The 14,825-nt window shown below is 46.3% G+C and overlaps 1 protein-coding gene across 2 annotated transcripts in view; it reads left to right on the top strand.

Annotated features, from left to right (window-relative positions):
• The first annotated feature begins 5,134 nt into the window (after positions 1–5,134).
• Positions 5,135–14,825, top strand: part of LOC148517427 (interferon-induced very large GTPase 1-like) — a 36,417-nt gene continuing 26,726 nt past the window's right edge. The window contains exon 1 of one of the 2 annotated variants that reach the window (XM_088478695.1): positions 5,135–5,175. The gene's annotated coding sequence lies outside the window, so the exon portion shown is untranslated. Of the gene's footprint in view, positions 5,176–5,727; positions 5,906–14,825 lie in introns of those variants that run through there. The other variant, XM_088478694.1, reaches the window with a different exon arrangement.

Genomic DNA, 14,825 nt, shown 5'->3' with positions numbered 1-14,825 from the left:
TGTAACCCTCAAAGTGTGCTCCACAAACAATAAAAATATTCTTTTTTTTTTTCTGTCTTTGTGAATTGTGTGGGCTGTAGCCGCACTTGAATCCTCAAAGCAGCAGCGACAAGCGTGCGTCTGTCTGTTAAAGGATTACATCGGTGACAGCATCCAAGTAGGCATGTCAGACAGTCCGTACCTGTACTGGCAGGAAAAAGAAGCAATTTGGAGGTCCCTGTACAAACTGGCTCTATTTTACCTGAGTTGCCCCCCCTCCAGTGTGTACTCCGAAAGAGTGTTTAGTGGTTGGGAGGGCCCAAGGACAATTCCATCTTGCACCTCTTTTTTTTCTTTGCATTATGTACAGTTTGGGGCCTAGTTTTTCAATGCCATCCTGTCTGCCACTGCAGTTTCACGCCTAGATGGGTCACGTGTTTGTGCCGCCCACTCGTGTCGCTTAGCATAGTCATCCAGCTACCTCGGTGCAACCTTTTGGACATAAAAACACTATTGTGAGGTGTGAGGTATTCAGAATAGACTGGAAATGAGTGGAAATTAAGGTTATTGAGGTTAATAATAGCATAGGAGCAGAAAAACCTACAAATTCTGTGATTTTAGCTGTTTTTATGCTTTTTTTCAAAAAAATACAGATCCAAAACACAAAACCCAGAACCCAAAACACGGAAGGGTGGTTTTGGCAAAACCAATCCAGATCCAAAACACGAAGAAAGATCCAGATCCAAAACCAAAACACAAAACACGAAAAGTGGCCGGTGCACACCCCTAATATATATTAGGGGTGTGCACCGGACACTTTTCGTGTTTTGTGTTTTGGTTTTGGATCTGGATCTTTCTTCGTGTTTTGGATCTGGATTGGTTTTGCCAAAACCACCCTTCCGTGTTTTGGGTTCTGGGTTTTGTGTTTTGGATCTGGATTTTTTCTTAAAAAATAAAAAAAAACGCTAAAATCACATAAATGGGCCTTTTTTTGTTCCTACGCTATTAATAACCCCAATAACATTAATTTCCACTCATTTCCACTCTATTCTGAACACCTCACACCTCACAATATTGTTTTTAGGCCACAAGGTTGTACCGAGGAAGCTGGATGACTATGCTAAGCGACACAAGGGGGCGGCACAAACACGTGGCCCATCTAGGAGTGGCACTGCAGTGGCAGACAGGTAGCCAATCAGCGTTATGGTGCCCATTTGCATGTAGCACGAACCCGGGAGATCCGTGCTACATGCATCTGTGTGATTGGCACAGAGCAATGACAGGTCCGTGAGACCCGTCTGTGCTGCTGTGGTAAAAAAAAAAAAAAAAAACCTGTGTAAAAAAAGAAAAAAATGGCGTGCACCCCCCCAAAAAAGAGCAACCAGCCCCGGGCATTAGTAACCCACTGCTGGGTGTGCTTAAATACAGGGGACAAACGACGTAGGGGTCCCCTGTACTTAAGCACAACCAGCACCGGGCTAGTCAGAACCAGCGCTGGTTGCCAAAATACGGGGGACAAACGACGTAGGGGTCCCCTGTATTCTGCGCAACCAGCTCTGGGCTCTGATCCGGTCCTGGTTCTGGAAATATAGGGGACAAAAAATGAGTAGGGTTCCCCTGTATGTTCCAGAACCAGCACTGGACTTTTTCTAGCGGGGGGCTGATGCCACAGCCAGGGGAGCCCTTTCACCGGGCCCCCCAGCCGCAGCATCAACCCTGACCGCTAGTCAGCCCAGGCCGGGGATCCCTGGAGAGCTGGGGACCCCCCCAATAAAGGGGTCACCCTCTCCAGGGCACCCCAGGCCCAGGCTGATAGCCCGGGGCTATCCCCGCCACCCCTGGTGGCGGTGGGTGGCGGGTTGATTGTGTGGTGTGGTGTAAATAAAGAATATCAAACATTGTCTTTACAAGTAGAACTGCAAGTCCCAGCTAGCCTGCCCCGCATGCTGGTACTTGGAGAACCACAAGTACCAGCATGCAGGGCATTAAGGGCCCACTAGTACCTGTAGTTCACCTGTAAAAAAAATGTTTAAAAAAACACAGGACACACACACCGTGACAGTATAAGTTTATTAAACATACATACACACACACACATGTACACATACTCACCTATGTAACCTGTAGCATCGGTCCACTTGTCCGGTAAAGTATCCCTAGGGGACCTGTGAAAAAAAACATACTCACCATCTCCTATGCGAGGTTCTGTCCTCATCGTTCCAAAGTAGGCATCCCCGGACTTGGCAAAAAAAAAAACGAAAACGCGATCCACGAACTTAGTACCGTTCTATAGAACGGTACTTCCCGAATGAGAGCTTAGCGGCGGGGTATCACCATGGAAACCCCGCTGCTAAGCGTTCATTGGCTGAGAGAGGTCATCTCCCGTCTCTCAGCCAATGAACGGCTCCCTCCATTGTAGTCAATGGTGGGAACCGCAGGGTAAACTTTAATAACCTTGCGGCTCCCAGCATTGACTACAATGGAGGGAGCCGTTCATTGGCTGAGAGAGACGGGAGATGGCCTCTCTCAGCCAATGAACGCTTAGCAGCGGGGTTTCCATGGTGATACCCCGCCGCTAAGCTCTCATTCGGGAAGTACCGTTCTATAGAACGGTACTAAGTTCGTGGATCGCGTTTTCGTTTTTTTTTTTTTTGCCAAGTCCGGGGATGCCTACTTTGGAACGAAGAGGACAGAACCTCGCATAGGAGACGGTGAGTATGTTTTTTTTCACAGGTCCCCTATGGATACTTTACCGGACAAGTGGACCGATGCTACAGGGTTACATAGGTGAGTATGTGTACATGTGTGTGTGTGTGTGTGTGTGTGTGTGTGTATGTATGTTTAATAAACTTATACTGTCACGGTGTGTGTGTCCTGTGTTTTTTTTAAACATTTTTTTACAGGTGAACTACAGGTACTAGTGGGCCCTTAATGCCCTGCATGCTGGTACTTGTGGTTCTCCAAGTACCAGCATGCGGGGCAGGCTTGCTGGGACTTGCAGTTCTACTTGTAAAGACAATGTTTGATATTCTTTATTTACACCACACCATACAATCAACCCGCCACCCACCGCCACCAGGGGTGGCGGGGATAGCCCCGGGCTATCAGCATGGGCCTGGGGAGCCCTGGAGAGGGTGACCCCTTTATTGGGGGGGTCCCCAGCTCTCCAGGGATCCCCGGCCTGGGCTGACTAGCGGTCAGGGCTGATGCTGCGGCTGGGGGGCCCGGTGAAAGGGCTCCCCTGGCTGTGGCATCAGCCCCCCGCTAGAAAAAGTCCAGTGCTGGTTCTGGAACATACAGGGGAACCCTACTCATTTTTTTCCCCTGTATTTCCAGAACCAGGACCGGATCAGAGCCCAGAGCTGGTTGCGCAGAATACGGGGGACCCCTACGTCGTTTGTCCCCCGTATTTTGGCAACCAGCTCTGGTTCTGACTAGCCCAGTGCCGGTTGTGTTTAAGTACAGGGGACCCCTATGTCGTTTGTCCCCTGTATTTAAGCACACCCAGCACTGGGTCACTAATGCCCGGGGCTGGTTGCTCTTTTTTTGGGGGGGGTACGCCATTTTTTTCTCTTTTTACACAGGTTTTTTTTTTTTTTTTTACCACAGCAGCACAGACTGGTCTCACGGACCCGTTAGTGCTCTGTGTCAATGACACAGATGCAAGTAGCACGGATCTCCTGGTCCGTGCGTGCATCTGTGTCATTGAAATACACAGCAGCACAGACGGGTCTCACTGACCCATCTGTGCTCTGTGTCACTGTCAATCACACAGATGCATGTAGCACGGATCTCACGAGTCCGTGCTACATGCAAATGAGCACCATAATGCTGATTGGCTGAGAGCCGTGACAGACGGCTCTGTCAGCCAATCAGCACTTTGCCCATTAAAGGCAAAGGCATTTTTTTTAAAATGACCGCTCGAGGCAAAACCTCGAGATCCGACAGCAGATCTCGAGGTTTTGCCTCGGGAGAGGGATCCGGGGCAGACAGGGAGATCCGAGCTTGGGCTCGGATCGCCCCGGATCCCCGAAGTTCGGGTGGGTTCGGTTCTCAGGGAACCGAACCCGCTCATCCCTAATATATATATATATATATATTTATATTATGAGATCGATAAATCAATATCGCAGAGCATCTGATTAGGGCTGGCAACTGGCCATCGATGGTTTGCAAACCATCGATGGTCTGACTGAAAACAAGTGGTTTGCCATTGCTGGTGGCCATCAATGTTGCACCATCGATGGCATCCCTCAATCGATGTTTAGGAGACATCGGCAGTTGTGGTGTACACAGATCTCCTCGACCAATCGCAAAACAATTGTTGGCTTCTAACGATGGTTGAACCATCGATGGTACAGCCGTCAATGGCTATCACTACAGTATAATATAAAAATTGCTATTTTTATGGTATACCGTGTTTTAAAAAAATATTTTTTTCAAATAAAACAGTGATGAATAAGTTTAAAATTATAAATTAGTATTGTGGCTACTGCGCTATATGTAAATGGTAAAAGCAGCTCAATTAGGGATAGTGAATAAATTACAGAAGGATCGAGCGCTATTTATGATAAATACGTGGTACCTGTAAAGAAAGTGGTTAATATAGTGTTTATAGCTCCTTTTGGACAATGTAATATAAATGGTGGGTCCCGTTTGCAAAGTCACTCTGCTGCACACATCGGAAACCAACTGTCCCTATCTTACCCTGAATAAGATCCTCCAATCTCTCCAGTCAGTATAGGTTCAAACGGGGAGCTTGATCTTGGAGCTTGGCCTCAGCTCCTGCTCCGCTGTGTGTTGCCAGCGTCTGAGCCATATGCGGCAGCGGCTTTAAAATTATGCTCGTGACCTAATTCAATCATAAAAGAAACCGACAATTTTGGAGCGGTTTTTGGAAAAAGAATTCGTCAGTTAAGTGGTTAAGTGGGGACAACTTCTTTAGCTGGAGCGACCTGCACTCCTGCCCTCACTCACGTCATTTCCAGGTCCCTAGCATGAACGGGAAATAAGCTATACCCTATAAATCGGGAGAGTAGGCATGTATGCCTTAAATGGGCTGGTTTCAATGCTTTAAGTGTGAAAGTGAAAGTGAAACTAGTTTAAGAATATTCACTATAAATAGGAGCGAGCTAACTTTTTCCATTGAGAATGTAACAGAACTCTGCAGACAGCATCCAGACATTCAGGAGCCAGGTACAGTAACTCTACTGGGGAACTAACAAATGAAAAACGTTTAAATCTCTATGTTTTTTCAGTTACTAGGTTCATACAACATAAAAACACATTATTTAGTGCATCTGGTTGTTATTATATTAATACCTTCAAAGTACAAAAAATAAGAACATTGGATTTAAATATTTTTAAACTATTATAAAATTTTCTATTAGAGATAATGATCCCTACTAAATGATTATTTATTTATGTATTAACATTATATACTTATATCGTCAGCATATTCTGTTGCGGGAATATATAGTCAGAATCACTTAGTGTCATACATAATGTATATGAGAAATACCACAAGTACAAGTTGTCTGGTGCTTCCCTAGGATACTCTAATATAAAATAATCAAACCCAGATGTACCTACATTTAAAGAAGTCTATATGCCAGGTTGCTGATTGATTGGAGATGGGTGAAATGTGTTAACCACACTGATGAGCCATATGACCTAGCCTGTGTGGATCCTGCAGAGCAGTACAAATAGGGGTCTTTCTGTTGGGCCTCTCCTGATGGCTGTATTACAGGGATGCACCAGCAGCCAGGAGGGATAGGAAATCCCCGTATCAATGTGACTGCACTAACAAACGGATATTAATGACTGTTCCTGTTGGCTGAGTAAATCTATGCTAAAAATAAATCTCCTAAATCCATCTTGGAGTATGAATGTTTCTAAGGCCAGGACTGAATGTATCAAATTGCATGTAAGTAACTGTGGTACTATATACTACTAAGGATATTGTACAAACTAACAGCTTATTGAACTAACCATTTGATTACTTAAGCTGCATACACACACAACGATTTTGTTACCAATGATTTAATGAACGATTCGGTCAGATTTTTTTAAAGTGTAATGAACGATTTTTTTGAACTACAAACGATTTTTGCATATTATGGTGCATACACACGGTCAGATTTTTCCTTCAGATCTGAGCGATAACTATTTAAAAATCGTTCAGTCGTTCATATCTGAAGGAAAATGACATATCTGACATGCCTGGACGATGAACGATGCGCGTTCCCGTTTGTCAGATAACGATATCTGACATCTGATGTGTTTGCAGTCAGACTTGGACGATTCCATTAATTTTAATGCAGTCAAAAATCGTTCAATCGTTCAAATCTTTGGTAAAATCGTTCATCTGACAAATCTGACCGTGTTTATGCTCCATTAACTTAATGAAAATCATTGAGTTGACAAGTCTGACTGAACTATAAACTTCAAACGTGAACGCGCATGACTGATAATCGTTCATTGTTTGACTCAGAAAGTGAATGTTTGTTTTTTTTTCAAATGATTATCGTTAAACTATATTGTCTAACGATAATCGTTCAAAAAATCGTGTGTGTATGCAGCTTAAGAAAGTCATCCAAGTTTCCTATCTAATCAGTGTTTGGAACATGGACACATGGTTCAATTGCAATAATATATGAGCACTGCTAATGTGGCTAAAGCCAATACTGATTGTATTTTTAATTGCAATTTACAGTATTTTTAATATTGTTGTTCACACCTGCTGTGTTATTATGAATTATATGTATTATGTATATTTTTTCCTATTAAACGTACTTATTCTGATAAATAGAAAAAAAATAAAAATAAATAAAACTCGTTGTTACACATTTAAAAGGGCATGTGCCTCCTCCAAATAATAGAACACTGTGCTTTTAGGAATAGAATTTAAAAGTCCTCTGATTCCATACAATAAGTATTGTGCTTAATATAAGCTGTCAGTACAAGCATAACTTGCCTACTTGTGGAAACTAGTTTAAGGGAGATTCTAGATGGCATGAGAGTTCGGGAATGACATGTCGTGCTTTGCCCAAAGGGTGTGTCTAGCTCCACCTGTGGGCGTGTCCATTGTCACTCAGTGGGGTGTCCTGCAGTGGCTGGTGGAAACAAAATTACTAAGTGCAGCTCGCTGTCAGGATGGGTTTGTATATGGGTGGCAGGTGCAGTCACAAATTATCCCTAATTTTTGAGTCCTCTAAAACAAAGTTTATTTTTATGTATGTTTGTGTATATGTATGTGTGTGTGTGTGTGTGTGTATGTGTATGTGTATATATATATATATATATATATATAATATAAAATAATTTTCTCTCTATCCTCCAATATTTGGGCACACATGGATCTGTGCCATCCTATTCACACACACGGGTCAGTGCCAGTCCCCCTCCCCCCCATGGACATACCAAGGGGTTAGTGCCGGCCCCGTCACCCCACACACCCACATACATGGGTTAGTGCCAGCCCCCCTCACCCCACACATCTACATACACAGGGGTCACAGTGGCAAATGCAGGATTTTGAAAGGGAGGTTTCCAAATAATTGGTTACAGACCCAATAACAAAAATGTCTAACCAGAATAAGCCTGTAACATACACTTTATTACGTACTTCAAGTGTTTTAATATCAATAAATAATATAAATAACAAGGCTCCCACCCCCTGGGAATAACATAGAGCAGGCAGCTGACATCTAATAAATATTATCCTCCCATACCCCATCCTCCCACCCCCTGGGAATAACATAGCGGACAGCAGCTGGCATCATCTAAAAAATATTATCCTCCCATCTTCACCCCCCCAAGAATAACATACAGCAGTTGGCATAATCCTCCCCCCACCACCACTGCAGTGGAATGGTATCATTTAATACATATCAATTAATTATATTAACACATATGACCTCCTGCCTGACTCTTCCCCCCCCAATATACATCCTACAGTCGAATGGCAACCATTTAAGAAATACATCCTCCCCCCCCCCCCCCCCTGCTGGCACTTTACTGAAGTGCTGATTTCGGTGGACGGCGGTGGTCCTCAGCTTATTCAGGCTGGCCAGCTTGTGAGCCCAGGACACTGTTGGGCAACCCAGATCCTGGGCTAGCCACTCCCAGAAAATGGGGTGTACACGCCCCTGTTTCCAAGAACAGTGTTTGACCCTGCCCCTTAAATGCCTCTGCCTGTGAATCAGGCTGAGGCATTCAAGGGTTTGTGTGCAACAATGCAGGACCCATTCTGCACACTCGCAGAATGGGTCCTGCGCACGTGCAGATTCCTGATAATCAGGAATCTGCAACCAGAAGTGAACTTGCGTTCACTGCTAAATCAGGCCATTTGCTACCAATGTGCGCCATTCAGTAAAGTGTTTAGTGTTTTTTTTTTTGGGGGGGGGGGCGGTTGTGATTTTTTTGTTTGTTTGTTTTTTAGCTTGTGCATGGAATATGGAGCTTAGCCATACCCCCCCTCCATGCACTGCAAAATCCTGCCCCCTTCCCTGATTGGCCTACTGCCTATTCTGTAGTACACTATGGGCCTGATTCAGACTTGGGAATAGAGGGCCTGATTCAGACCCGCTCGCGAGCGCTCTGTCAGAGTTTCCGGCTCTGAATCAGGGCCAGAGTGAGATCTCTCTCTCAACTGTGAACAAACCATATTGCAATGCAAGGGGTGTAAATACATACTTTTATTTTTACATGTGGGATCCCAAACTTTTTTGAACCATGGCACCCTAGAGTATCATCATTGTTTTCATGGCACCCCTAGGCCAAAAGTTTGTTATTCAGCAATTTTGAAAAAATGTAGTAAAGTGAAGTAAATTGTGCTGACCTGTCATCCTTAGGTTCTGTTATGTGTTGGTGGACAGGTTTACGCATCTGTTTGTCCACATACTTACATTATATTGACCATAAATAATTTGATTTAGTGCTGGACCACCAACCTGAGGCACCCCTGCAAGTGTTCTGAGGCACCCCAGGCTGCCACGGCGCACAGTTTGGGAACCACTGGGTTAAACCATTGATGGAGAGTGGAGACAATCAACCCTCCAAAAACCATCCTAGATTCTCTCCTGCATGTAGCACTTGGAACCTGGGGAAAGTGATTGCTCACCAGCGCTGTTACTGAGTAAGTGTGAAGGGGACATATACTAATCTCTGTGCTGGGATGACAGGCAGTAGAGGAAGCAGGGCCTGATTTAGGGTTGTATGTAAACAATATAGTTTGCATACAACTGTTTAATGATTGGTGTATGACTGCGATGGCTATCAGTCCCCACTAAGCAACAGAATGATTGACATGCTGCGGACGTTTGTGGACGGATGGCACTACCTGCATTTCCAGAAAATGAGGCGCATGCATTAGCGTGTATGCACAAATGGGCACTTAAGAGCTCACATCAGAAATGTCTTGTAAAAGGGTCTGGGCATTCCTGGGCAGTGGCAAAACTGATGCACATTTTGGGAGTGTTGCTGAAGTGTTTGCACCGAGTCGCTCACTCAGGAGGCCATACTCCTAGGGGCATATCTATAATTGGTACAGGGTGTGTGGGGCACATGGGCCACTAGATGCTAGTCAGTGTTGCCCACCCTCCCAATTTCAGCAGGAGCCTGACTATTTTGAACTGAGAATCACGCTGCCCCGCAAACCCTAGCAGCACTCCTGGGTTTCCCGTGCACCCCGGTTAAATTCCAGACTATGCGAGCCCGGAGATGCTGTGGGGCATATACTGCACGGGAGGTGTCGCAATGTCACTACGCGATGTTAATTAAAGGCTGGCCACCATGGGGTTATGGGTAGTGGTGGCCGCCTAGTTCAGTTGTGTGCCTGGCAGCTGCAGTGGTGGACATGACATCAGCAGCTTTCCTTGGTGGCAGTAGCCCTGTTACATGTAAGGGAATTATTAATTAAATTGATAAACCAACAGACCTGGGGTCCATGGAGGCTGGTTGCTGAGTGTCAGAGGACACAGGCATTAACTGCACTCTGAAAGGGCACTGAGTGGCAGCCATCCATTCCATGGCTGTCAGTGAGTGCCCTCTCTGAGGGCAGGTAATGCTTGTGACACTCAGCCCTATCTTCCCTTTCTCCTGTCAGCATTTATTTAGGTGTGTGACAATCTAGCAGTGTCTCTCATACAGTGGCCTCTCATGTCTGTATTAGGTCCTGCTACCCATACAAAAACTAGCTCTTGTGGCATTCTGCATTATAGTTTTTACCTGCCACTGACAGGACACACCTCTCAGTGACATTAGACACGCCCATAGGTGGAGCTAGACATGCCCTTTGGATGTAATAAGACATGCCCCCTAAGCAGCGTGCCACTCTTCACACAGCAACTCTGCTGCCAACTGCAAACTCCCTGAAACTAGTTTTTAAAAGTAGGCAAGTATGATGCTAGTCTGTGCCCGGAGTCTCCAGAACCTGCCTACCCTCCCGAAATCGGGTGTCGCTACCGACCCCCCCCGAAAGAGGGGTCAAGTCTCCCGGCCGTCGCAGCCCGCCTGCAACCCCCGCTCCCCCCCCTTTCCTACGCCAGCGTCACCACTTATCTGGTCAAAGTGGCTGGGTCGGGGGAGCTGCTGACGCGATTCACGCTGGGTCTCGTCATTGTGGCTCCGCCCCCGGCTACACAACACTGATAATATATGTATTGTGGGGCAGGGCCGCAATGACATGAAGACGCGGCCATGCCCCCTGTTCCGCCCCCCCAAAACAGGTCACGCCCCCCTCCCCCCCCCCCCCCCCCCCCTACTGCAGTGCCGAGCTGGCTGTCTCCTCCCGGAAGAGGAAGCCAGTTTGTCGGCAAGTATGGTTAGGACACCATGGCTGCCAGAGAGAGGAGGGCACCAGATGGTGAGTGAACACAGGCCCTCACCTCTGTTAATATGCTCCTGCATACTCCAAAGCAATACCTGCACCTGGTATAACTTTTGTTGGGGTGACCGATGGTGACATCTAAAGATGCACCTGGCTGCATTACAGGGTCTTCAGATGCACTCAGTGGACATCTGTCTTGGCACATTCATATGCACGGATGTGCACCAGGAAAGGGATTAGTAGTGGCATTTGTATAAAGTTGCTGATGGGCAAACGCCAAACCAAGCAGCCGCATCTGCGCCCACTTCTGAATCCGGCCCAAACTGAGAAGGAAAGGCAGCTGCTCTTACAGGCATGCCACCTCTTCTATGTCATAGTAACCTTGAAGCAAACCCGAATATAACAGCATATGGTGACAGGCAGGCCCGCTGAGAGCTGCGGCGGGCCCGGGTAATAGGGAGCGTGGCCTAATCACGGGAGGCGTGGCCACGCCCCCTTCCGGGAAAAATAAAGATTTGCAGCGCCGCGAAGCGGTGCTGCGCGCTGGGGAGGGGGGGCGCTCTAGGCCCCCTCAGCCCTGCTCAAAGCCAGGGGGGGTGCGATCAGTGTGATCGCTCCCCCCACAGGCATAGGAGACTGCTGTGGCTGCTGCTCAGCTGCCACGAGCAGTCTCTACTGCAGCTCAGCACATGCTGTGTGCTGGGCTGCTGTGAGGGAGTGGGAGCGGCACCGGACCCGGGCCTCTCAGGAAGCCCGGGCCCCGGTAATCTGTACCCGCTCCCCCCTCCCCCCTCTCGACGACCCTGGTGACAGGTAAATCTAGCTCCTCAGCAGCATAGTAAATAGAATTTTGAACCTCAAGCTTTAGGGGCTTTTTCTGATTTGGGAACAAAGCCAAAAAATCAAGTGACTTTGCACCTAAACAAACCATGCAACAAATCACTGCAAGAGGTGCACAGACATGGGCATTTTTTTTCTTTCATTTTTTTTTCCATGCATGGTAAATGCTGGCTGCTTTTGTATGTAGCCCACAAATGCTGGACAGCTTTATTTTTTCACTGCAATTTAGATTTGAGTTTGGACACGACCTTCTCTCAAATCTAAATCTCTGCACATTTTAAATCTCCCCACACGTGCAGTGCAGCATTGTTTTGCCTTGCTCTTTTTGCTTTGCTCCCAAGCCTCACACTGGTCTGTATATCAGAAGTTTTGTTTTGTCAGCTGAATGTGCTAAAAGCACCAGAGCAGAGCGAATTGCAGGGGTTGTGACAGGTGCAGGGTGCTAGAATGAAGACTAAAGATCTATGAACGATTTCCAGTACATTATGACGGTGAATTATAATTTTTGTTTTCTTACCCTAGTCCATTTATGGCCGAAACTCATAGGGTTTCTAGTGCCGTGTCCATACACTAAGCGGGAGGATCCTGCCAATTGAGCTCACATCCATAAGGGTTGCGGCAGGATTATATCATCACCATAACTGTATTGATTGTGGATACTGTCACCTTCTTTATGCTGTAAGCAATTTTTATTAATTATGCATTTTTTAATCAAAATATAACAATTGCCAATGTATTGATCAGCCATAGGGCCTTCTTGTTGGGTGATCTTTGGTATTTTTAGGAACATCTGATATATCAGCCTCCACAATTTTATTCCTTGGGGGATCCTAGTGGAAAGGACTTGTAGACAGAGTAAAGATGACCCACTGATCTTATGATAGGACTTTATTGCTCTTATGGTGCATACACACGGTCAGATTTGTCAGATGATCGATTTCGTTGAATGATGTCTATGAACGATTTCATAAATGATGAACGATTTCTGACACAATTTAAAATGAATGAAATCGTCCAAATCTTACTGCAAACACAGTCAATGTCAGATATCGTTATCTGGCATGCGGGCACGCACATCGTTGGTCGATGCATGCCCTACATGTCAACGATATGAACTATTGAACAATTTTTACAGTCGTTATCGTTCATATCTGACAACAAATCTGGCCATGTATATGCACCATTATGGTTAAATATTTCTTCTGTATAGCGCCCTCCGGCTTTTATATTTGTGTATTTGTCTGATCCTTACTAACAGTGGATTTGCTGAGAGGTGCAGCTTTTTATAATTGCTTATTTTAGTGCAAGATAAAGGAGATATATATAAAAATACTTGCTGAAGTACCCAGCCTTTTCCCCAGGTATTAAGTTTGTGATGTCATCCAAATCCATCCAGTGGAAGGCCAACACCTAGCTCCCTGGGTCAAAGTTCTGCTCAGCATACACAAATGGGAATGTGACCGGGACCCTTACCCCACAAAAAAAATCCTGTCCAGGATCCAACAGGAGGAGTTTTCAGGTTTAGGGGGGGCAGTTCTGGTGTGGCATTTTGACATGATTTCAATTGAGGGAGATGGGGGGGTTGTTAGGTCTGGGGGTGGCATCCTGGGACATGACTTTAATTGATGCAGGAGGGGTTGTCAGGTCTGGGGTGGGGACAATTCTGGGATATTTAAATTGAGGTAATTGTCAGGTCTTATATAGTAATTGAGGGTAAAGGGGGTAGATTGTCAGGTCTGGGGTATGTTTACAATTGAAGGAAGGGAAGTTTGGGGTATGACTATAATTGGAGGTGGGTGGGAGGTTGTCAGATCTGGGGTATGTAGTGTTCGCTCTAGCTCCGGCGGCAGGCATGGCGCCGGTGCTAGGGTGGGCACTTCCGCACACCCAAAAAGGGGGCATGCCTATTAGACGCGTCAACCTTTTCATCACTCTTGGGGGCGTGCCGGGCACTTAAAACAGGCGGGGCAGTACCCAAGCACTGCTGATGGGTAGACTAAATGCTGGGCGAATGCGCCCAGCGTCTATTCATCGGCAGTGACCGGGTCACCGCACATTTCCCCGCCTGCAGGACACTGCGACCCACAGGTGAAGACTGCACCAGCAGGCTATCTTAGAGGAGCACTGCGCGGTGAGGGCAGGTGGCTTTTTGCCCTCCAGAAGGAGGGCAGGGTGATCCAGAAGGAGGGCAGGGCACAGCACCCCGCTAAAACAGCCTAGCGGGAACATCCGAATTGAAGGAGGCTGTTTGATCTGGAGTCTGATTTTTAAAAATAGCGAGGCAGGGGAACTGATCTGTAAGAATTTGAGAACTAATTTTTAATGAGGGGGATGTCCGATTTGGGATCTACTTGTTAATGTAAAAAAAATATTGGGTATGATCATTTTTCTTCACCAATATAAAGAAGTCACTATTTTACTTAAAGCCAGATCCCGGCTTTCTCTTATTGGGTCCGGCAGTGCTGGTTGGCATCCTGGCAGGGGGTCCCTGGCTTCTTCTGTGCTGCCAGCTGCAGCTACTTCTCATGGCCGCTGCTCCCATAGGGCTGCGTGTGCTGCTCAGGAACTTATAGGCACAGGGGCAACAATTGTGACCTCTCTGTGGGCAGCAAATTTGAAGTAGCCCTATATAAGGAGAAGCCTGGTCACTTCTCCTCTGAGCATAGGCTCCCAGTCCTTACTCCAGTGTTCCCTGTGATTACTGCCTGCTTGTTCATGACCTGATTCTGTCTTCTCCCTGATTCTGCACTTTTATTCTGGTTTTGACCTGGACTATCCTCCATGACCTGTTTTCATCTGCTTCTTGGTACTGTCTTGTCTGTTTGGGTCAGTCAGTTTGTCAACTACGTATTTGCCTGTATTGTATGCTGCTCGATTCAAGAACACCAGCTCCTGTACAATGGAACCAAGTCTGAGGGCCGAGACCTGCGTGTCGGACGCAGCTAAATCCAAACCTCCTTGCGGAGGTCCCTTAGACTCCACGCCTCAGTACTGGGTCTCATCCCTATGTATGGGTTAGCATTCACTAGCTACCCATGAGTTGTGACCGTTGGTTTATATGTAGCAAATAGTTTTTAAGGGCATTAAAACATACATTTATTTAACCAAGTCAGTAGTATTCTTATTTGTTTTTACCTAGGGGTCGATTCAATTAGCCACGAGGCAGGTTGACCTG

The sequence above is a fragment of the Taudactylus pleione genome, unplaced genomic scaffold, assembly GCF_031769625.1.
Source record: "Taudactylus pleione unplaced genomic scaffold, aTauple2 ptg000217l, whole genome shotgun sequence".
Taxonomy (NCBI): Eukaryota; Metazoa; Chordata; class Amphibia; order Anura; family Myobatrachidae; genus Taudactylus; species Taudactylus pleione.
Note: the sequence above shows the minus strand (reverse complement) of the source record. Positions and strands in the feature narration are given on the sequence as shown.